Source organism: Balaenoptera ricei, chromosome 8 (assembly GCF_028023285.1).
Source record: "Balaenoptera ricei isolate mBalRic1 chromosome 8, mBalRic1.hap2, whole genome shotgun sequence".
NCBI classification, from domain to species: Eukaryota; Metazoa; Chordata; class Mammalia; order Artiodactyla; family Balaenopteridae; genus Balaenoptera; species Balaenoptera ricei.
The window spans coordinates 47,443,153-47,467,824 of NC_082646.1; the positions used below are offsets into that span (position 1 = coordinate 47,443,153).

At 41.2% G+C, this 24,672-nt stretch overlaps 1 protein-coding gene and 1 long non-coding RNA gene across 9 annotated transcripts in view; one reads left to right on the top strand and one right to left on the bottom strand.

Annotated features, from left to right (window-relative positions):
- The window catches only part of GRM5 (glutamate metabotropic receptor 5), a 531,751-nt gene that overhangs the window by 482,944 nt on the left and 24,135 nt on the right, over window positions 1-24,672 (top strand). The window lies entirely within an intron of this gene.
- LOC132370505 (uncharacterized) overlaps window positions 1-24,672 on the bottom strand; it is a 370,395-nt gene that overhangs the window by 148,745 nt on the left and 196,978 nt on the right. The gene's annotated exons all lie outside the window — the stretch shown is intronic.

Sequence of the window (24,672 nt, forward strand, 5' to 3'; positions counted from 1 at the left end):
GCTCTCTTGTGTGAATTCCAATATACCCAACTATTATCAGGGCTTTCATGATTTCCAATTGCTTAGATTTCATTAAGTGGTGATTAGTCTTTATGAAGTGATGTTCATGCTATTTCTCCCTCTTTAGAATCCTCTGCCTCTTTCTTCTCTCTCTCCAGATCTTTTTTCTCTTCCAAGGCCCAGGTTCCTCAATGAAACCCTATGAGATTAAGCCTATCTCACAGACTTTCCCTCAACTGGACTCAGAACATTTAGCAGACACTCCTCACACCTTCTTCAATTATTATGTATTCACAAACATCTACTGAGAACTGAGCATTCCCAGACACATCCTGGGGATGTGAGGGTTGTTTTGTGTATGTATGCAGTAGTTTCACAACTATCTAATGAGATCTTAAAAGTATTTGGATTAACATATACACACTACTATACATAAAATAGATAACCAACAAGGACCTACTGTATAGCACAGGTAACTCTACTCAATATTTCATAATAACCTATAAGGGAAAAGGATATGAAAGGGAACACACACACACACACACATATAACTGGATCACTGTGCTGTACACCTGAAACTAACACGATATTGTAAATCAACTGTACTTCAATTTAAAAAACATCTCCCTCAATGCCGAGCATAGTGTGGACACAAAGCAGTGCTCGGAGATAGATGGATTATGAATCTGGTGGGCATCAGCTCTTAGGGATCACACTGCCCCCATGAGAAAGACCACTCGGTTCACTGACTTGATTGCCCAGATTTTAGCTGATAACACTTTGCTCTAGAAATATAAGAAGAAACACATTTTCCTAAAATCAAACCCTGTTTTTTAATCAAGCCTCCGTGAAGTGCCTGCTCTGTGCCAAGCACTGTTATAGATTCTGTGGATACAGAGATAAATAAAACATAGTCTTTGAGGTGCTTTCAGTCTCCTGAGACAGAATTAAAAACAGGTAAGTTCAATAAAGGGCTACAGGGCCGTGATAGGAGTCTACAGGGAAACAGCGGGGCCTAAAAGTAGCAGCACTAAATTCTACATGCTGGGAATTAGCAAAACTTTCCAAGGGAACCAGTTCAAATGATAGAAACTATCTAAACATTTTAATCTCTGCTAAGATGTCTTCAGGGCTTCTCTACTGGCTAACATAGGATACAGCCAAACTCTCATTACCTGGCAGGAAAGGCCCCTGGTGGTATAACAACTCCTTCCCTGGCCAGACTTGCATCTAGTCACTCCCTGCTTGACTTTCCATACTGACCCACTCACAATTTTCTTGCTTTCAGGCCTCTATCAAGGTGGCTACTTTGGTATAAAATATACCTGCCCCACTCACCTTCAACTCTCACTTGGCCAACTCATACCCATCTTCAATATCACTTCTACTGGAAAGCCTGTCCTGACCATCTGGAACTGCATTAGGTCCCTCTCTTCATGGTCCAAATGAGCATGTGCTTCTCCGTGTAGAGCACTTATCAAATTTGTTAAAATTACCTGCTTAACTGTAAGTCTCCCTTACCCACGCACGTATGCACACGTGTGTACACACACACACAATACTGTGAATTTACTAGGCATAGGGCCATGTCTTACTCATTTGCTGTGCCATTGGCACCCAACACAGTACCAGACACATAGTCAGCACTCACAAATACTTGTTAAATGAATGCATGGACAGATGGATAGATATACAAATAATGACGTTTGAGCAACTGATACCCTGGCATTTGACAATGAACAAAGAAGGACGAAAGATAGTGAATAATTATATTTATTGAGCACTTGCTATGGGCTAGGCACTGCTTAAACCCCTTATAAGTATTAACTCTTTTAATCCTCATTTTATAGATGAGGACACTGAGGCAAGCAGTGGAGAATTTACTTGCTCGAGTCCATACAGAGTAAGTAGAAGACGCAGGATTAGAAGAAAGGCAGGCTGGTTGCAGAGCCCAAGCGGGTAACCATTAACTGGATGTTCCCCATTCCAGCTCTTATACATTGTGGCCTGAACTGAGAAAAACTGAGATTGAATGAGTGTGGAGACCGACTCTCCTCCAAGGAGTTCCCCTGAAAACTTCTCCCTGGTTCTTTACTGCACTGTACTTTCTCGACATGGTCTTACCTTCAGCTGAGCCTGATAGGACTTACTTTTATGCTGTATGTGAATAATGTACACAGAAGCCTCTGAGGTAAAATTTGAACTTTAAGGGCTGCCTGAAATCTTTTCTGTGAGTGGCGATATTTAAGTATCTGTATAGATGTTGCTTGTAAGGAAAAAAAAAAATCTGACTGACCCACTTTTACTACTTATTATAACTGGGAATTATAAAGATTTATACTACTTTCCTGTATAATAATAATTCTTCTCCTCCCACTCTCCCCCCTCCTCCTTCTTGTTTTTCTTCCCATCTAATCTCATATACAACCTCATGAAAAAGGCAAGGAATCCTGATGTTTCCCACATTGGTCCAGTCCAGTTTAATTCCAACCAGAGTTTCTAAAGTAATCCCTTTACACTGGGAGCACTGCTGAATTCTAGGAATATAAAGATAAATAAGACAAAAACCCTGCCCTTAGGAGCAGCTCACAGAAGAGTGGGGAAGACCGACCCATACACAAATCATTAATTTTTATAGTGTATGAAGGAATAAAGGAAAGAATCCCCTTTTAGAGGTCACTAAAAAGGGCACTCTGTCCAATCCGGAGGTTTCAGGAAGGCTTCCTGGAAGGGTGACACCAGAGTTGAATCCCAAAGGCTGGAAGATAAGTGAGCCACAAGAAAACTGTTCTGGGGAAGAATATGAATGACAGCCCAGAGGTATGATCCAACTGCTGTGTGCAGGGAATTCGAGTGTGTAAAATGTGGGTCAACAGACGACAGGAAACGGGCTGGAGAGGCTGATAGGAAAGAGGTTTAGCCTGAGGATCTGTCTGCTGACTACCTCCCAGCTCCCTCGATTCCCTTTCAATGACCTCTTTGTTTAACACCCACTTCAGATATCTAATTTCCTCACACTCACTGCCACCTCCCAACAGCAACTCGACGCCTCCCCACCCGTCCCCAAGCAAAACTTAGGTGTCCTCAACACTTTCTCCCTGCTAGAGAACAGACAGATTCATTTGCGCTTTTACAATAACAATTATCAGTGACCTGCTTCATCCTTTATGTAGTAAACACTTATTGTGCAACTACCTTGTTACAGAGACTGTGCCAGGTACTTTGATATATATCATCTCATTGGATCCTCACACAATATTGTGTAATAAAAAGCATTACCCACATCCACAGGTAAGGAACAATAATAAGTGAGACATGTAGAGGTTAAGCTACTTTAATTTAGTGCATATTTAATGAGTAGTAAGTTTCAGATTCAAACCCAGGTCCATAGGTTTTCATAGCTTTTTTTTCATTCTAATATTGCCTTCCTGCAGATTCATTTTCTCAACCACGTATCTCATTTTATTGCTGTTGTTCATAAATAAGGTCACTGTGAATGTACTTCTGCCGCATAAAATATTCATATTTTGATTCTGATTTTCCACCCAGGGAAATGACCCCAAAGGTGACCTTTTTTTTGGTACACAGACAGACCAGTCGAGGTAACATCATGGAACAAGGTAGCCCGTCGGTGCCGCTTATGTTCCGAGTCAGCAGAAGTAGCGCGGTGTGGGGAAGTGAGCCTGGTCAGCAAGGACATGGATTCCAGTCCTGGCTCGGCCACGTCCAAGCTGGGATCTTAGACAAAACACTTAACTCTCAGAGCCTCTGGCCGGCGAGGGCAGTAATACACATCACTCTCTGTATTATGCTCACCGGGTCCCTGTGAGCGTAACACAGAGTATGTCCCACAGTCCAGGTTCATGAGCTGTGATCCCTAATCATGGGGTCACCTCAGCTCCTGTCGACCCCACACACAGCTCTGGGGGCATAATATGTGGAGGTTCCATAACCTCATTCTTCGGGAAAATTACTGAAATAGAAATATTTGACCTTGGAAATCTGGCCTGAATTACTAGGAAATCACTGCTATATCCTGGGGCCACTTGCCTTCCAAATTTCCATCATATTCTTAGGTGGTGGGTTAAGAAGTTTCCCTTAAACTAGTGTTTTACAAGTTAGGCTTTCCTCAGAGTTTAAAGGTGATTCGTGGTTTAGCCATTTTTCTCATTCTCCTTGTGGTTTTGGTAGTGCATTTATATTTCTTCATGAAAAAAAATTTTGACTTTTAACTTGACCTAGAATATATGGCTCCATTTCACCTAATGTATAGAAATGAGATGACGAATCACTGTGGTAATATTTATATATAACATAACATGAAGCTCTCTTTGGTGAGGCAAGTGTGTGCTCACATTGTTCACTTAACGTTTAACCAAAAAAATAGGAATAGATGGAAAGTATCACAACATCCCTCACATGCACAAGCTTGCTGCCCCGCCTGGCTCTGAGGCAACACAACTGATACCCAGGATGGTGGGAGATGCCAGAGAACGTGACTCTCTCTGCTGAGTTAAAATGGCAGAGCCAAAAATGCAAACTAATAACACTATTTTCTCTAATTTGTTATTCATGTGGCTTTTTTAGTTGGAGAGAAAAAGAGAGACCATGACTTGGTAAACAAACAGATCTGTCACTGACCTTGCTCTTCCGAGAAACAAACAATAACTGAAAACAAAGCGTGGTAAACCTAATGAAGCTCCCAGGGAAGATAAGGAAAATTACAACCCACATTTGTTAAGCAAGTCCCAACTACCTGTGACAGGTAATATTGATTAATATTGATTAATGTGCCACCGACACAGGCCCCACACTTTGAGAACCACAAATTTCCATATTCTAAGCTCACAACAACCATGTGAATTAGATATTATCCTTCTTCTCTGCTTCAAAAGTGAGAAAACTGAACACCAGAGAGGTTAACTGATTTGTCCAAGACTGCACAGCTGTTAAGGGAAAACAGGTGGGATTCAAACCCAAGGTCCTCTGAGTCTAAACACCATGTTTTTTCCATAACAGCATGACTGATAAGCTCTAAAGGGGATACATCAAGTGGGTGATTGTTCCTCCTTCCTGTTTGCCCCATATTAGGACTTCGGCTCTGTGGACTCATTAAACTCTAGGGCATGGCCTGCCCATTCTCTTACCTAGGGATAAGATAAATAACATTGCTATTACAGGAGGCTTGCTGTTGGTTGGATCATTAAGCATACTTTCCACTCTCTGCTCATCTAGAGTCGGAGATGACTAAAATGTTCTTCCACCCCCTTCCCTTTCAGCTGTGGGGCATACATATCTGCCTATTCTCTTACCTAGGGATAAGATAAATAACATTGCTATTACAGGAGGCTTGCTGTTGGTTGGATCATTAAGCATACTTTCCACTCTCTGCTCATCTAGAGTCGGAGATGACTAAAATGTTCTTCCACCCCCTTCCCTTTCAGCTGTGGGGCATACACATCTGCCTCCCTGAAGTCAACATCCAATCAGGAGATCGGCCACCATTCCTCTACACTCAGGTCCAAATACACAACTGCACCAGTGCCAAATGGGGGGACGTGGTTAACTCACAGGAGATGTCAAAAGGCCTTGGGATATGAATTGGCCAGAATTTCAGTATGTGGTCCTCACATAAAATTGCCCTAAGAACAAAAGCAAGAGCAACCAAGCAAAGACACTTTCTTTAGTCTTAGATGGCATGGATAGAACAAAGGAGGTAATGGAGTGGTACAATATCAGCATGGATGTCCTCTGGGGTGGGCAGAATAATGACTCCCCAACATGGTAACATCCCACTTGCTGGAACCTATGAGGATGTTCCCTTCCATGGCAAAGGGACTTTGAGGATGTGCCTATGTTAGCGCTCTTGAGAAGAGATTATCCTGGATTATCCAAGTGGGCCCAGCACAATCACAAGGGCCCCTATAAGAAGGAGGCAGGGATATCAGTCAGAGAGATCTGAAGATGCTGTTCCGCTGACTTAGAAGATAGAGGGAGGGTCTAGAGGTCAAGGCCACTGCTGGGAGTTAGAAAAGGCAAGGAAATGGACTGTCCCCTAGAGCTTCAGAAGGCATGAGGCCCTGCTAACACCATGATCTTAGCCCAGTGAAAGCCATTTTGGACTCCTGATCTACAGAACTGTGAAATGATAAATTTGTATTGTTTTAAGTCACTAAGTTTGTGGTCATTCATTACAGGAGCAATGGAAAACATACACCCTCTGTAAGATCTGGAGAACAAATACTGACCACAGCACTCCCAGAAAGATATCTTGCCTCAGGCAGAAAGAGAGGAGATTTTGGCCTTCTCCACACAAAACTCCTGTGAGGTTCCATGACATTCATGACATTCTCCAAGGTTTTACTCTGGTCAAATGTGACTCTCTCTCTCTCTCTCTCTCTCTCTCACACACACACACGCACGCACGCACGTACGCACTCTACCAGAGATCACTGAGGCAAGAACATTTCTTTATTCATCCCGAGGTCGGATCTGAGCAGGAACTCAGTAAACTGTCATTGTGGTCGCACAGGAGATAAAAAGGAGATCAAGCCCTACTGAGGCCCTACTTTCGCTCCTCAAAGTATAAAAGGGCCCCACTGTGCTACACCATCCATCTCAACTTCTCCCTAGGTTATGTCCTGTCCACTTCACTCTGGATCCCACCAGAGTCCTGGTCAGAAAGTGAGGGAAGCAGGGCCCACTTGACTCACTGGTGAGAGTCTGGCACACCGGAGAGCGTGTTCTGACTCAGACAGACACCTTGTGACATTGCGGGAGTTGGGGGCGGGGGCGGGGAGGAAGGAGCATCTGAGGGAAATGAGAGAGAACCTGAGTTCAAAGTGAACTGCGGACACGTCCCTCAGGGACTATCCAGCCACTGGGTACAGCCAAGTGTGCGGCCAATCGCTGAAGAATGGTCCAGGGCAAAAGTAGGCTTTTCTCCTCCAGGCACAGAGCTAGTGGCTGCCAGCACAGCGCAAGGAGAACCAAATGCTCCAGTCCAAACGGACTAGCAAGCACTTTTCTCTTTCGATAGTTAACTAATGAAAATATAAGAAAAAATCGATTTCAACCTCCACTCACAACAGGAGTCTAACTTTAGGACTTGTTTTAATCTAAAGGATGTTGGAAATATCTGATGATACTTGAGAAAAACTGAGCAAACTGACTTCAGTGAAGAACTTGCAAAGACACATCAGCAGAATGTTAATGTGCCGAATGGGAGCTGAGCAGATGCAGACTTCTGATGTCTTGCCTGTCTCTTTCACTTTCAAACTCCAAATCCCTGAATCAAAGCACATGTTATCTAATTTCCCCTTGGATATTTCCAGAGGCTTTCGTTTAATTGTAGTCACTATACAGATACTGCATTGTGACTGCTTCTCTGGGGCGAATGGTGCCAGGCAGAGAGCGACCTGTGGGCTGAAAGGAGCAGACAGCCTTTCAACTCCAGGGCATTTCTAACCATCCTCAGTGATGCTAGTGAAGGCCTAGACTCTCCCCTTCTTTCCTCCTTTCCTTGTCCCACAACCCTCGTCCCCACCCCTCAGCAGTCAGCGGACTAGGTCCCTCTCCTGCCACCAGGTGGCAGGCGGGGGTCTCTAGGCATCTCCGGTGGTAGAGAGCATTTCCGTTCTAGATGCCCTCAGCTTGTGTAGCAGTGATAGAGAACTGCCACTGTGGGCTTGTACAGAACTTGATGCACGCAGCCAGAGGCAAACTTCTGCAGAAGCAGCGCTAACAGTAGACGCACTGATTCCCAGCTGTACCAACTGAAGAAGACTCCTAATACAAACTTGTTGGTTTTCTCGTCATTGTTGATATCACATTTCCACTCCTATAAAAATGGTATGGCATATAAAAGCTGGGAAAAAGCAGTATTATTCCCTAGAATATGGATGCCAGATTTTTATAACATACATATTATTCTCATACATCATAGAGGAGCCTTGCCTAAATATTCTCCCACCACTCACTTTTGCCACCAGAAATGCCTTTCAAATCCAATAGGTCATGTTCCCAGTGTTCAGTCTTCAGGAATCAAACTGACTACTATCAAGATCTTCCATTTACTGAGGATGCACCAAGTGCCCATGAGTGCTATTTATTTAATCCAATTCATTTCTTCCAACAACCCTGTTCAAAAGTGTCATTGTGCCCATTATACTGATGAGGATTAGAGAGATGAAGACACTTGCCCAAAGTGGTGAGTGGCTAACCCAGGGTTTGAACTCAATTGTTGCAGTTAAGAACTTTAGCCTTAAAACGCGCTAAAATTTAAGGCTTTCTCTAAAGCTTGACCATCGGAATCAGAAGCCAGTCTGCCCTGTCACAGGCTTAGTCACATCATTTCTGGAGAGGAACAAAGCATGATAAAGGGGCAGGAAGCCTTTCACTTCAGTGAAAATTAATGAGTTAGATTCTGCAGCATTTTATATCTGGGGCTCAGTGCAAGTGAGGTGGGGCTGGGGTCTGCTGGCGGGAGGGGGATGAGAAAGGACACCGAGGATGGGGTCAGGCAGTCACTGCTTCTGGATTTAAAATCAAGCTTGTAGGCACTCCCGCCGAAAGTTTAAACAGGCAGAGCCTAGAAAAGAGAAGGTGAAATATAGGATGTAGGAAAAGGATAACCCCAATGATGATGCTGATGAGGACAGCTTACTTTTATTGAACATTTACAATGTTTCAGGCACTATTATCAGTGCCTCATAAACATTCACTGAATCCTTAAGACAACCCTGTGAAGTAGGTAACATTAACAGAGTCATTTTATAAATGAGTGAATTGAGAGACAGTGCAGTAAAGCCAATTAGCCAAGGACAGATATCTGGAAAGGATTTGGACCTTGAATTCTAATCCAAGCAGTCCACAGCCTTCACTATCAGAAATTATAAGCACCAAGACTGTATTTGAAAGGGTAGTAAAGAGTTTGTATGTAGGAATCAACAAAAGGTCAGGACTGAGAAAGACTTGAGAAAGTGTCATCATCACTGTAATTTGATTTAGGTTGGATATCCTCCTGTTTAACTTCCTCGACAAACTAAATGATTATCCGTTGCCCCATTTTCTTTTGTTAACCGCTTCCCTCACTACTTTCTCTTTCTGTGAGTCTTAGAGCCACTGTCTAGCACACCCCGCTGAGTTATAATCCAGTTACGGCCCAAAGCCAATCTGGCTTGGTCATCAGAGCAAGAACACATGAGAAGGACATTTCAGTTTCTTGGCTAAAATGTCTGCATAAGGCAGACAGCACTGACTTGAACTAAACTGCTCCAGGAATGGGATATGTCTCCTAAAGGCAGATTCAGATTGAGTATATGGTTTCATTTTTCTCAGTTATGATTTATGTTTTATGATTTCTTTTTATTCCCTTTCTTCAAATGAAGACTATTTCTAAAGTTGCCAATTTAAAACTGTTTGAGACGGTGAAGGTTTCTTTTAAAAGTGATTAGATACAGTTAAAATTCACCAGACGTTTCTTAAGCACCTACTTTATGCAAATATTTAAGTCAAATTTTTAGAATTAAATGTATTTGACATCCTGGATAATTACAACATCTAAGAGACAGAAGTCATCAGAGGAAAGTGTTATTTTGACCAAGAAATTAAATAATGATTTCATCATCACTTGTGAAAGTGCTAAGTGAAAGAACTTGTCAGAAACTATGTACAATTCTCATTGCCTTAAAAATAGGTCTGTTGCACTATCTCAGAGTATATATTTCTGCAACTTAAGACTTGGTACTAGTTTTAATACTTGATACTTATTGCCCCAACAGCAAGTTTGGAATTACCTTGCATATAAAGAAAAAATATCGACGTTGAATAAAATGAAAACTTCTCAAAAAAAAAAAAAAAAAAGAAGTTATCATTGAAGGCTCTTCTTCCTCTGATATTTCCTCTCTGGATAAAAGCTACACCTTCAACCTACTTGCCCAACCCTGTGTCATTCCTGACTCTTCTCTTTCCTCAACCATTTTCTCTACTTATTTTACCTTATCTTTGGCATTCTCAATGATAGTGCCCTGGATCAGGACCCCGTCACCTATTGTCTGAACTACTGACAAAATGTCCTAAATCTCTATTATTGATGTACACCCTGTCCCAACAGCTGCCAGAGTGATCTTCCTAAAGTACAAATTTGATCACACTACCCAGCATTCAAATTAGTAGGTATACATGCCTTAAAATATAAAAATCATAAACTCTTTCACACGGCTCACAAAGCCCTTTAAGACCTGGCCCTTGAAGACTTGACCTTCTCAACCTGAGGCCCGGCCACCAAGCTGCTCCACCAATCCGCCAACGTTCCCGCCTGACTAGTGCTCCTCCAAACACATATTACATATTACATATTACATATGCTAGCAATGCCAGCCTGCACATAGTTCCCCAAATATTCCATGCCTCAGCCATTTCTTTGTTTGTCATACTCCTGCTGTGTATATTCTATTCTTTCTGCCTCTACTAATATCTGCATTTATCTCTCTTCCTTTTACCTAGAGAACACCTTCTTACCCTCCAATTCCTAACCCAAATATAACACCTCTTTTATAAACTGTATGTCCCCTGGACTTTCTGGATCTCCTCATATAGAACTCTTCAAGTTGTATTATAGTGTTAGTTTGTGTCTTTCTCCCTGGTAGACTGTAAGTTTCTTGTAGGCATTGCCTTCTATGTCTCCATCACCAGCAACTAACACAGTGCCTTTTTTAACAAGCTCTCCAGTAAATATGTGTTGCGTGAGCAGCAAAAATTCACTTCTCTAGTCTCTGGTGAAGACCTAGTCCCTTCCCGAATGGTGAATCGGCACTCAATGGTAGTTCATTCTCCAAGAGAATAAGTCAACTTTTCAAGTCTTGCTCTACCACTGCCTAACAATATACCATTTAAGTGTATTTCTGTCTCTCACTGGGCATGTAGAAAGCAAATGCTAAGAAGATTTAGATCTGGTGGGTTATAGTATTACGAATGATATGTTTCAGGTGTTTAATTTTGGGGAAGAGAAATGCTTTGAAATAATTAATTAAATGGTTTGGCTCTGCAATAATTGAAGTATATTTGTGGAGCTATAAAAGGCTATGTCTGGATGAGTTTGATGAATTGCATCTAAAACCCTCCCTTTGTATAATGAATTGATATTCTTGAATGCTGCGATTACAGTGAATTTTAATTTGCATGTGATGTTAGTGGTCTCATTTGTTACTACTTGAATTTAAATGTTTTTGATTAACTGATATAAATTGTTGGATGGTGGGGTAAACTAAGCATTTTTTTCAAAGTTCTGTTTTCAGAAATGTTCCTTTTATTTGCATTAGCCCTGCTTGGCCTAGCTACACCATATCTGGGGCATGCGAGTCATATCTCTTGCAGAACATACCAGAAAAGAGTATGGCTCAGGCATAATTCTGTGAGTTAACAATTCCTTCTCCTCCCTCAAATCTAGTAATCTAGTTTCCCTTAGTAAAGATGGAATATCCTTTTCTCTAATTTCTTGGCTAAAGTAAGTTCTCTACCTTTCCTGAGTCATTTGTCCTGCCCTCATCTGTCTGGCATTCCTCCCAACAACTCCTAACACATACACACATACAAGAAAAGAACAAGCTCCTTCAATGTGCTCTTTGATCTTACGTGTAATATGTTATTTAATTTGTACAGATTCCGAGAGATGAAATAATTTTTCTAAGATTGTATACTTTGCTTGGGACTGAGCTGATCTGATCCCATGACTCTGGGCGACTCCTCAAGCTCCCTGCACTGTGCCCTGTTATATCCTCCGTTACTCCTTAGCTGGAAAAAAATTCCTGTCGGTCTGCAAAGGGAGAATCAGTTATAGAATTTCAACTCTCAGTGATATACTAAAGAAACTCACAAAGGAGGTAACATGGAAAAGAAAGATAAGTAGGAGTGTTTGAGTTGCTTAGGTGGGGGAAGAAGTTCCAGCAAGAGATAATAACAGACACAGAGGTTCAGAGTTCAGGGCTGTTTGGGGCCACTTCCTGTCTCCTAGCTGTCTGTGTTCACTAAGGTCAATCCATGGTCCCTGGCTCCTTTCTCCTTGTGTTCTCTTCTTTGGAGAACTCAGCCATCACTGTACTTTCAAGTCTCAAATATTCTTCCTTGAGCTCTAGTTTTGACTATCCAAATGACGATCGGATAGTTCCATCTTCATACCTGGCATCATCTCAACATCAACACATCCAAAAATCACTCTTCTATAGATTCTTCTATAATGGTTTGTTTTTTCTGTGTTTCTGTTAAATGTTAACAAGTGCTACTTCCCACCATCAAAAAGTTAACTGTGCTTAATTTGTCCTTGTCCTTAGCTTAAATATATTTAATTAGAGATTAGACGCTATTGAGACATTACATGCTATTTTAAATGTTTTTTAAAACATTTTTATCCTCATTTTTATTTCCACAACTGCTATACAATCCAATACCTTATCTCTGTACACCTGAATTACTGCAGTAGTGATAAACCCAATACATTTGACCAGCTCAAAAACAGCACTTCCTCAGTTCCCACATGTTGAAAAATACACTACTGACAATTCAAAGCTCTTCAGAATGTCTTCAGGTTATCTTTCTTACCTTTTCAACCTTACTTCGTTCTCCTCCTGAGCTTTAATCTTCTGCATAAATCAAGCTGCTTCACGCATGGACCCCAAACACTCCTTGTACACTGCTGCTTCTACAGATGATTTACTGACCATGAAATTCATTCGTCCTCACCCTTCTTACCTGATCCACCTTATGCCATTTATAAAGCCATTATTCACCATCTGGTCCACAGAAGTTCTCAACATATAGAGCCCATTATTAATGACTTCACCATTCACTTAGATGGAGATACGTATGTGTTTGTGTGTGTGTGTGTCTGTGTGTGTATATGTGTATATATATGAGATAGAGACCCTTTAAGTTATTATAATGTGTGTGATTTCTTATCTCTGTAATAAAAATTTTTAACTTCTTCCATACCTTCAATCTTTATGAATTCTCCATAGTACACAGAAAAATTGTCTTAGTTTTGAACGCTATAGTTTTTATACAGACATCTTTCTAAAAGGAAGAAAGTTTTATTTAGACAAATTACCAACAAACTGCATTACGTTAACTATTCTACTGCAGTAAAAGTACTAATACGTAATACATTATATATATTGCATATATATGTGTGTGTGTGTGTGTGTGTGTGTGTGTGTGTGTATACATATATATATATATATATATGGTCCCACTGAAGATAAAGCAAAAGTTAAGTGACAGAGGACTTGGAATACGTTTCAATACCCTAACTTTGTTCACCACTACACCCAGCAATTATTCACTGAGAATGTGCTGTGTACCAGGATCTGTTCTCTCTTTGAGGATAAAGTGGTAATGAAAACAAAATCTCAACCCTCACAGAACTTCAACTGCAGTCAGAGAGAATGACAATAAAAAGTAAACAAATGCATAATACAACTCCATATAGGTATAACTCCTATTAAAATAACGAAGAAAGGTGAAGAACTAGAGTGGGCTGGATAGGGAGTGATTTTAGACATTTTTAGTTATGGTGTCATAACAGCCTCTCTGAAGAAGTTGAACAGAGAGCAAAATGAAGAGAGAAAATAAGATACATAAAGATCAGAGAGGTGGAGGGTAAGTGTTCCAGGCAGAGGGAACAGCAAGTGAAAAGATTTTGAGGCGGGAATCAGATTGTCATTTTAGGGGACAAGCAAAGTCCACTGTGCATGGAATAAAATAAGAAGGTGAGAGGATGGTAAGAGAAAATTGTAGATGGGCACTTGGAGATCTGATGAGGTGAGGTACAGATTTTGTACGTTGTCCTGAATATGATGGGAAGCTTTGGCAGGTTCGAGAAGTTACATGATGAGATTAATATGTTAAAGAGATCCCTCTGGTTTACACAGATAGAATAGAACATGGAGTGGAAAGACGAGAAGGGAGAAATCAGCTAGAAGACCATTGGGATGGGCTAGGTAAGAGATGATGATGGTTTCAAGTAGAAAGTTTAACAACAGGACTTAATCATTGTTATGTTGTATGTGAAGGAAAGAGAAAAATTAAAGATAAAGATGAGCCTTAGGTTTTTGGCCTGTATAAATGGGAGTATTGGGTCTTATGTAATTCAGACTTGGGGAGGAGAAGCTTGAAGGATAAAATCAAGTGTGAAGTTTTGGAGATGTTAATACTATGCTCCATGAAATCAGCGAAGAAGTCCAGGAGGGACATTAAAATAAAAGGGCTGGGGGAGCCATTCGCATTTGACGATAATCAGACTAAATGAGCAGAAATTTGGGACCAAGGATGGTAAGGTAAAGGAGAGAAAGTATGAAGAAAAATGAGCTCCCTTTTTGGAATTGTTAAACATGAAAATCCTAAGAGACATCTAAGTGAACAAATCCAAGAAGCTGCTAGAAAAACTGGCCTGCAGATCAAAAGAGTTTGGTGGTTCAAGTACAGTTTGGAAGAGCAAAGGGCAGAGCCCACGGACTAGATAAAGGAAAGTCTGATAAATAGACAAAGAATTCCCGAATATTAGTATTAAGTACATCTGAGACCTAGATACAAGTGATAACACAAAAGAAAAAAGAATGATCCATACATGAAGGAGTGATCAATAGTTCCAGTGTTACAGAGAAGTCAAATTACATAAAGCTAAGAGTCATCACCACTGGACATGGTAACCAGATATTGGTTTGGGCTTTAACAACAACCAAAAAAAAAACCACTGAGGCCCCAACTTTTCTTTTTTTTTTAAAAAAAAATTATTTATTTATTTATTTGGCTGCATTGGGTCTTCGTTGCTGCGCATGGGCTTTCCCTAGTTGTGGCGAGCGGGGGCTATGCTTTGTTGCGGTGCGCGGGCTTCTCATTGCAGTTCCTTTACTTGTTGCGAAGCACAGGCTCTAGGCGTGCAGGCTTTAGTTGTGGCACGTGGGCTCAGTAGTTGTGGCTCACGGGCTCTAGAGCGCAGGCTCAGTAGTTGTGGTGCACGGGCTTGGTTGCTCCGCGGCATGTGGGATCTTCCCGGACCAGGGCTCGAACCCGTGTCCCCTGCATTGGCAGGCAGATTCTTAACCACTGCGCCACCAGAGAAGTCCGAGGCCCAACTCTTTGAGGAAGTTCGTTATATCACAGAGGCCCAAGCAAAGACGGAAATCATCATCCATTTATCAGGTAGAACACTCTCATTAGTCGGATGCTGGATTCCATAGAATAAACTTTGACATTATATGCAAACTACCAAAATGCAGGTGGGATACTCACAACTGAGGATCCTCTCGGTACCAAAAGCACTGAGATCCCATGGCAACCTCCTCAAAACCTCCACTTGTGGTGGGTTTCAGTTCTTGCCAGCCTCCTTGCTTGCTTATGCCCCAGGTTCATATTCCTAAACCCATTATACTAGACAGCCACAAATTTATAAACTGGGGGCTGCAGGAGCAGGCATAGGAGCCTTGGGGGTTGGCAGCCCTGCCATAAGCCCAGCAATCCCAACCAAGGTCTGTGCTGCCAAGTGCAGATCAAACTGGGTCCCGAGAAGTATGTGATGAACAAGGCCCCCTAGAGGGCAGCAGAGACCCGCAGGAGGGGGCAGAAATGCCAAAAAGGGGTTCCGGGGCAGTTTCACTAAAGGAGACACAAGGGAGCAATACACACTTTTATGGAGAATGGAATCAAAATTAAACTTAGTGAATGAAAGGGAGTCGGTAATACAAGAGGTAGAAAGATGTAAGCTGTATAGCAGGCAAGAAAAACAAGTTAGAAAGAGGAAAGTTGGGCAGACGTGAGTCACAGGAAAGCAAGGTTCTCTACTCAGTGATGTTTATTATCCAAACAACAATAATAATTAGGTACTCTTTGCTGAGAATCTATTATTCATCATGTTGTCTGCTGAGCTAGCTGATATTTTAGGCACTAGAGATATAAAGATGAATACAATACCTTCCTTCCCCTAGATAACTCCCCTCCTCTTAGTAGAGCCAGAGATGTAAGGAAATAATGTCAGTAGAGAGTTGCAGGAGGTTTAAGTCTTTGAAGGGGGGTCTGCAGGGGCACAGAAAAGGAAACAGTTACATAAGAGGGGAAGGGAAAGGGCTCAAAGAAATGATAACATGATGGTATGGACCCTGGTTGTCATGTTTTTTTCTGTAGGCCTTCCCTGAAGTAATCCATCTTTTTTTCTCATTCATTTATTCTTTCATTCAGCACATTTCTTCATTGAGCCCTACCAGGCTCCAGTCACTGCTGTGGGCACTGAGACACAGATGTAGTCTCCGACCTGGCATTAAGTGGCAAGGCAGTAAGCTTGCCCCTCTTGGTTTCGCCCTCCTCCCCTCTCTGCACCCTGCCCTCTCTCGAGGGATGAAAGGGAAAGCTAAGCCCTTCAGTTCTAATAGGTCCTGTGTGAGGAGGAAAGGTAACAGAAAAAGAACTATGTCTTTTCACTTAACTAACTCTGCTTATCACTTATGCATTCAACAAATAGTGACTGTGCACAAGGTACCAAGCTTCAGACTCGCAGGCCAGGTGAGGTTCAAGGTCTGCCGTGACATCTTCCATTGTAGTCCTAGGATCTTTCCTTTCTAGCCACCCACACAATAGGTGTTGTTACCTTCACCATGAATGTAGTGTTCTCTTCTTGTTTACAGCACCCATGTTTGTCATCCCCGTTAGATTCTAAGCTCCTTGAGCTCAGAGGCTGTGAAATGTATGTTTCTTAAAGCCAACTACAGAACCAAGCACTATGCTACAAATCTGGATGCACAATATGTGCCTGAGTGCATTATTTATAATCAGAAGGACCTAGATTGAATTGCAACATCAACATTCATCAGCTATGTGAACTACAGTTCTCCTTTTAAAAAGGTCATCTCTACCTCCTTCCCAGGGTTGTAAGGATGTTTTGAGACAATGTATAAAAATGCCTAACAGTGCCTGGCACATATGTTTCCTCTTTCTCCTTTTCCTATTCTTTGGCTTCTCCTTGACTTTTTTAAATTGAGTTTTATTTTCTCTTTTAGTCATCCCTTTGGCAATTTCGGTTATTTTCTTTAATATAGTGTTCTAGAGTACAAGTGTTAGAGTTCAACAGCCCAGATATGTGTCTGACTTTGCCCCCGCCCCGACCATGTGAGTTTGAGCAAGTCACTTAACCACTCTGTGAGTCAGTTTCTTTATCTGTAAAATGGGGATGATAATAGTACCAACCTCATAATGTCTTTGTGAAAATAAATGCTAAAATCCATGTAAAACATCAGTGTTGTGAGTTAAGTAGTACCGCTCTCATTATCCAAAGATGAAATTTAAGAAAAGTTATATAAGTTACCCAAAATCACACAGTGAGTAAGTGGTATTGCTAGAAATCAAACCCATGTTGATTCACTCCAAAGCCAGTACACTCAATTACCACGATGTATTGCCTATCTCAAGCAAACTAAAGCCCAATGCATTTAGAAAAACTTGGAGAATTACTGTGTATCTATCTGTATGTGTGTATTTGTGTATGATTATATAGAGATATGTGTGGTATTTTGTGTGTGTATATGTGTAGTATGTGTATATATGTATATACATGTAATATACATGATGCTGTATAACTGTATACATTATTTTATTACATTCTATCATTATAAACTCCTGAATTTCTAGATCACCATGCAACTACTAGTTCAGTATCTGGTACATAGTAAGTACTTAAGAAACACAAGAGACTAAACACTGAAGATAAGAGCTTAGAGCATCATTTTTATGTAATGTTTCTTTGGTTATCTACCATTATGAAATTAAATCTCACTTTAGATTTATTGTGATAGACACTGAACAATGAGGAATCTGCTTAGAAATGGCAAAATTAGTAAATACATCTGTTGTAATTATATGTGATTATAATAAACCACAAGACATTATCCTAAGACCAGGAAAAATATAATTTCCTCTATTAAAATGATACTATTAAAACAATGGGATGAAGAATAGAAGGAAAGTGGACAGGCGGTCCCTAGCCATAGACCTGTGATTAATACCTTGTGTCCAGTATAATGGAGTGGAGATGGTTCTCCTGAAGCTCATGTAAGAGCACAATCTGGCAGACCCAGGACTTGCTGAGACTGCTTCCCTCTCTTTGGGTTCCATTCCCACTCTTAGGCAACTGTAACTGTCCCAGTAAGCATGCCTTCGCCCAGCCCTCGCCCCTCACATACATACGGGGACCAGGAACTCCCCAACCTCCCTCGACTACCACTACCTCATCTTGGTCTTATCAAAATCAAGTGATTTTAAAAGCTGAGAGAAATGGGAACTAAGATTTTTTGCAATATTTGGAAACACTTTGTGTGTTCCTCAGTAGCCTAAGAGACAGAGGAATAGAAAAAAGAAGGAAAAGTTTTGTGTGCGGATGTGAGATGGGAACAACCAAGGTGAAGGAAGAGGACTAGAGGAAGAAAGGAGGGTGACAAACACAACAACTCCGTTGAGATAAGAAGAACTGGTGCATGACCGTCTGTGTACAACAGAAGGGGAGAGCCGCTTTAGTTGGAGTCAGGTTTGGATAAATATTACTGCCTCACCTTTGATAAATGTTCTTGCTTTTACCATCTTCGTGGCTGCACACGTGCAGAAAAGCATTTGTTGAGTTGCTACTATATGCCAGGCCCCATGCTAGGCATTTGTGAAAAGAACAGACGTGACCCTGCTCCCATGAACTTTACAGGCTAATGAGCAAGACAGATCATAAACTAGTAAGCAAACTGATATCGAGTTATAATTTGAAATGAGGGTATGAAGGAAGAGAACAGGGTTCTATTTGAGATTAACAGGGGTGACAGGCTGAGATAAAATAAAGAGAACAGGGGCTTCCCTGGGGCGCAGTGGTTGAGAGTCTGCCTGCCGATGCAGGGGACACGGGTTCGGGCCCTGGTCTGGGAGGATCCCGCATGCCGCGGAGCGGCTGGGCCCGTGAGCCACAATTACTGAGCCTGCGCATCTGGAGCCTGTGCTCCGCAACAAGAGAGGCTGCGATGGTGAGAGGCCCGCGCACCGCGATGAAGAGTGGCCCCCACTTACCGCAGCTGGAGAAAGCCCTCGCACAGAAACGAAGACCCAACACAGCCATAAATAAATAAAACCCAAAGTTTAAAAAAAAAAAAATAAAAAAATAAAAAAAAAATAAAGAGAACATCACCTGTCTCCAGATCATTTTCAAATCCAGCCTAAATCACAGCAGCCTAAGTTAGGGCATGTGGGAGCATGCAAGCCAGGTCTGGATGGTGCTAAAAATCAAAGATTCATTAACCCACAGGATTTAATGGAGAAGATACAGGTCATATCCCATAGGAGGACTCACAGTTTCATAAGTATTAGGGGACATGTAGAGAAAACAGGACAAAATATTTTGTACCAGAACTGTCTGGGGAAAACCTGCCGGGACATAGAAGTTATTAGAATGACAGGTAGGAAAATAACAGTAATAGGCACCTACTAAGATCAAGAATCTTTCATAAATTACCTCACCTGATCCCCAACATTTTTCCATTTTGCAGATAGGGAAATTGTAACTCAGAAAGCATCAGCAAGTCTCCTAATGTAACACAGCTAGTTTATGATATCCTTATGAGATGGAGGCAAACTCTGGGAAGCAGGGGTAGATTGAAGTTTGGTGAGACTTAAAGTTCATGCAGTTGGGGTGGGCGGGGGGGGGTCTCTATTTAAGAGAAAGGTTGAAAAATGTGAATACAAAAGTGGGAACAGGGCCTTGCAAGAGACTGCTGTGAATGAGGGGCCCCGATTCCCCATTAGCTTCAGAGCAAATCTGCTTCCATAGAGAAGCACTGAGGTGTGGGCTCCAATGGCTCTCAGATGGAGAAAACCAAGTTGCTAAGGGCAAACTGTAATCGAGGTCAACACTGAAGAGGGATCAGGCTTCCAATCTTCTAGGGTAGTAAGGGTCAAAAAAAAAAACAAAGGCAGCGGCTCAAGCCAGATCAGGAAAAAGATGAAAAGATTTGAAAAATAGCACACTTGCCTGTGTACCTTAAGCCATTTAAAATTTAAAGACAGAATAGCCCAACAAATGGCCCAGTTAGTGTTTATAACCAGCATTTTAGTGATAATATGCATCATAGTTAACCAATCCAGTAACCTTGGGCGAATTACTTAATCTCCCTGTGTCCTAGTTCTTCCTCATTTGTAAAATAGGGATAATAGAAGTACCTAATTCAAAGGGCTGTTGCAATGATTAAATCAGTAAACTTTGGTATAGAATGTGTCTGGTCTATTCCAAGGGCTCAGTAAATATTGGCTCTCACTGTCATTATTACCCAGCTTGGTCTGACTCCAAAGCTTTTCCAGTTTCCATGCACAAAAATGTTAGGAAAAATTCCTGCTGGAAAACTACTCATCGGTCTTTAGGAAGAATAAATTATTTTGTCTGAAAACTCCTCAACCCTAAGATAGCAACCAGCAATTTTAAATTAATGCTACTGCAATGTTTCTTTCGGCGGATCCTGTTCTCATATGGAGACCCTCCTTCTGGTCAACATTTTGTTCCTCCCTGAAAAGTTTTCCCTATCGAGGATGTTGTGTAAGCTTGTAAAGCACCTTGGAATTAGTTTTAAAATCTGTATCTTCCTGAATTTCTACTGATTGTGAAACAAGTAGCAATGTCAAAGGAAAGTACACAGTGAAAAGGCAATGACTTAAGATGATTCATATCTGAAGACAAGTTCTTATCCTAAGTGGGATTAAAATACAACCTTCGAGAGTTCTCTGGAAGCTAAATGAAAGGCTTTACTCAATACAAAATTTAACACATTTCCATAATATTGCTTTGCTGTAATTTATTAAACTATTCTCCAGTGGGTTTTTTTTTCTTGTTTTGTATAGTTTTTGCCATTTTACATATCACTGAAGGGAAAAATCTTTGCAAAGGAGCCTTCAAGCTTCTGTTGAATTATTTCTTTAGGATAAATTCCTCTGAATAGAATGACTGGGTCAATATAGCTGATTCTTTACATTTGAATTGCTGATTTGCATCGCTTCCCCAACTGTCAACGTCTACCTTCCTTTTATTTGATAAAGGACAGGGTACTATGTTCCCTGGTAGCTTCTCAAATACTTCTGCAACTTATATTCATTGCTGACATTATTTTCTGGGCCTATTGATCGTGCTCAGTTTTTGTTTTTAATCTGAAATCTCTGAATGAATCAAATTGACATTTCAAGTCTGGGCAAATGCTGTTTTTCTGTACATGGAGACCACAAGATCTGCCAGAACATGTAGTAAACCGCTCTAATATGTTTACTTATGTATGGGCACAGAGAGGGCAGAAGGATGAGACCGGAGTGGGGAATTCCTTTGCAAGATTACTTTGTGATAATGAACTAGATTTGGCCTTACTCTTCCTCTCTGAAGATTCACTCATGAGAACTTCCCTTCTGCTTACATCTAGAATTCTCCTTTGACCAGTTTGACTTGAAAGGATGACTTGGGCTTTCCTTCAGCTCTCTTTGTAACACCTTAGAGTGGCTGAAATACCCTGCCACTTCATCCTGTCTGTCTTCTGCTGTCACACAGTCTCCCACACATCAACGCTGATCTTCTTCTCAGAGATGCCTCTTTCACAGCCTTCAGACTTTTGTGTATTCCTGGGTATATGCAAACTCCCGTCAGAGAAATGGTGGGGGCCTGGAGGGTGATTTATTCCACTCGGCCACTGTGTAGTCAAATTTGACCTTTGAAAAAATAAGTTTATATTGTGCTCAAAGCCTAACTCTACTAAGTACACACGGCTACTTTCATGTGTGACCTTTTCAGTCTCTCAAATGGGTTATCAGATTATTTAGATAAGGGGGTTTTTTCAGCATAAAATGAAGAAAAAGGTGAGGCGTTAATAAGGAGCATGATATCTGGAGGTAAGACGTCTGGTTTCTAGCCCCATTTCTGTGATTTACCGCTTACAGGGCCTTGGCCAGACTGGGAAGCTTTCTGAGCCACAGATTCCTTATCTGAATAATAATTACATTACTTAAGTTTGTTGAGAAAATTAAATGATATAAGAAAAGCTTTCTGCAATATTTTAAATGCTATTCAAATCTATTTCATAGTTTCTCTCCTTACTTTATCACTGTCAGGATAAAAGTAGGACGATCCTAAGGGTAATGGGTCAATAAATCTGAAAAGTAAAATGTAGTGTGTGCGCTCTGCCTCATACATCTTAAAATCAGAAACTGTGTTTCTGGGTGATCGCTAAAGATATCACCTAGGGTAGGTGTTCGATCCGAACTTGGCCTGGAGTCCAAAGGTCTAGCCTGGTGTTTGAGTAAACCAACACGGGAACAAGGTTGAATGTGCCCAGAGCTGCTAGAAAGGTTGCACTGGTACAGAGGGAAAGTGGGGACAATGACTGCACCGAAGTCAACATTGAAAACTAAAGGCAGAAACATCCTGTCCAAAGCCAGGGAGGCAAAGGGAAAGGGAGAACTGAGAAACAAAAACTGGCTCCTAAATTGGCTATAATCGGCTCAAATAGGATGGCACCTGGAAGAGAATTCCAAAATCCTCACTGAGTAAAGCCAGGACCACTTTTATGTGGATCTATAACTGACTACGTAACGGATAAGTACACAGGGACACTAAGCTTTGTTTTCTTCATTTGTCTCTTCTTTGTTTTTCTTGACGTTTTCCTAGTCTAGTGACATGAAAGGTAATTGAGGGAAATATCTGGCAAATCCATGCCGGCCAATACCAATTCTGCAAACATATGCGACCAAAAACTTTATCTAAGTCCTTGTAAGTGCTTGAACTTGTGATAGTTCCCACTAGTTAATCAGTCTGAGAACGCAACACTGAACAGATAATAACTGGTTATCTGGGTTCCTGGACTCAGTTCCAATTATGGGCGGGTTCTCCCCACACCAACAAGCAATTCTTTGAACACCAACTGGGTGTCTGACAATTCAACTCAATTGTGACACTACCTACCTGAAGATAACATCAGATCCCACAGGTTAAGGGTTCAGTGCCACAAGTCTGCCCTCCCCTACAGCTGTCACCAACCAGCTATAGATTGGAGGTTCCCACGACCCCTACCTTGGAAGTCAGAGCCAGTCCCAAGTCCAAGTTGTATTTCTGACTGACTGGCTATAAATCAGAGGTTCCCACAATCCCCTCCTCAGCTTGGATAAATTTGCTATAGTGGCTCACAGAACTCAGAGAAACACTGTACTTACTAGATCACCGATTTATTGTAAAAGGATAGAACTCAGAACAAGATGCAAGAGGTGAATCGGGCAAAGTATGTGGGAAGAGACACAGAGCTTCCAGGCCCTCTCCGGGCACTGCACTCTGAACATCTCTACAAGTCACCAACCTGGAAGTTTCCAAACCTGTCCTTTGGGTTTTTATGGAGGCTTCCTTACATAGGTATGACTGATTAAATCACTGACCATTGGCAACTGAAATCAATCTCCAGCCCCTTTCCCTTCCCTGGAGGTCAAAAGGGTGGGATTGAAAGTTCTAACCCTCTAATCACATGGTTCGGTCCACTGGGCAACCAGGCCCCATCCTTAGCTGAGTTCCAAAAGTCACCTCATTAATATCACAGAAGACACATTTATCACTCTCAATACTTAGGAAATTTCAAGAGTTTTTAGAGCTGTGAGCCAGGAACGGTGGAGAAAGACCAAATGTATATGAAAAATATATTTTGGTCATCTGAAATCTTATAAATCACAATACTGCTCTAGTTGTGACTACAGTTAGCATAGCTTCTGATACGTGAACAGTGGTGTTTGTACCATGGTTATAAGGGCGAACTGTTTAGGCATTCTCTAAATGTGGATTATTGAGAACATAATACTTTGTTTTACCCAGTCTATCTCTCTCTTTTTTTTTCTATACAAATCTAACTCTATGAAGACTCTCACACTTTTTATATACAATAATATGTATAAAAAAGGAACACTATTTAAAAGAATACAAACGGTTAGGTAAGATAAAGTATTTGGTAGTAACTTGCTTCTTTAGGGTTTTCATAAACACACACACACACACACACACACACACACACTTATAAATAGCTAAGCATAAGTAAATGCTATAAACAACCTTAGAAATTCTTGGACTCAGCCTTGGTAGAGAAAGTAATGAAGCAAGGTAAGAGGTAGGAGGGTGCTGGCATTAGAGAATCTAAAATCTAATTCAGGGTGGCTTACATTATAAAGAAACCAATCTCACATAAAAAGAAGTTCTGAGGTTAAAGAGGCTAATTCAGTGGCTCAGAGACATTGCCTAGGACCTATGTTCTTTTAATCTTCCATGCCACCATTTTTTGGAATGTTGCCTTAACTTCTCTCATGCCTGCGGCATGGTTGTAACATTGTCAGGTATCACATCCAAACAACTGTCCACAGCAAAAAGGGACCATGTTTTCCAGTGTTTTCTTGATAAGACTAAAAAATTCATTAGAAATGTCCAGAATACCCTCTCTCATGATCATTGGCTGAAACTGATAAGTAAAATGGGTTACCATTATCACCTTAGTCTAATCAGCATCTAACTCCTCAATGTCAGAATGGGACAGCTTGGTATGAAGAATGGGGCTATGTGAAAGAGAGGCAAATACTTTTTTTTAACTGAGGATCTTTTGTACAACC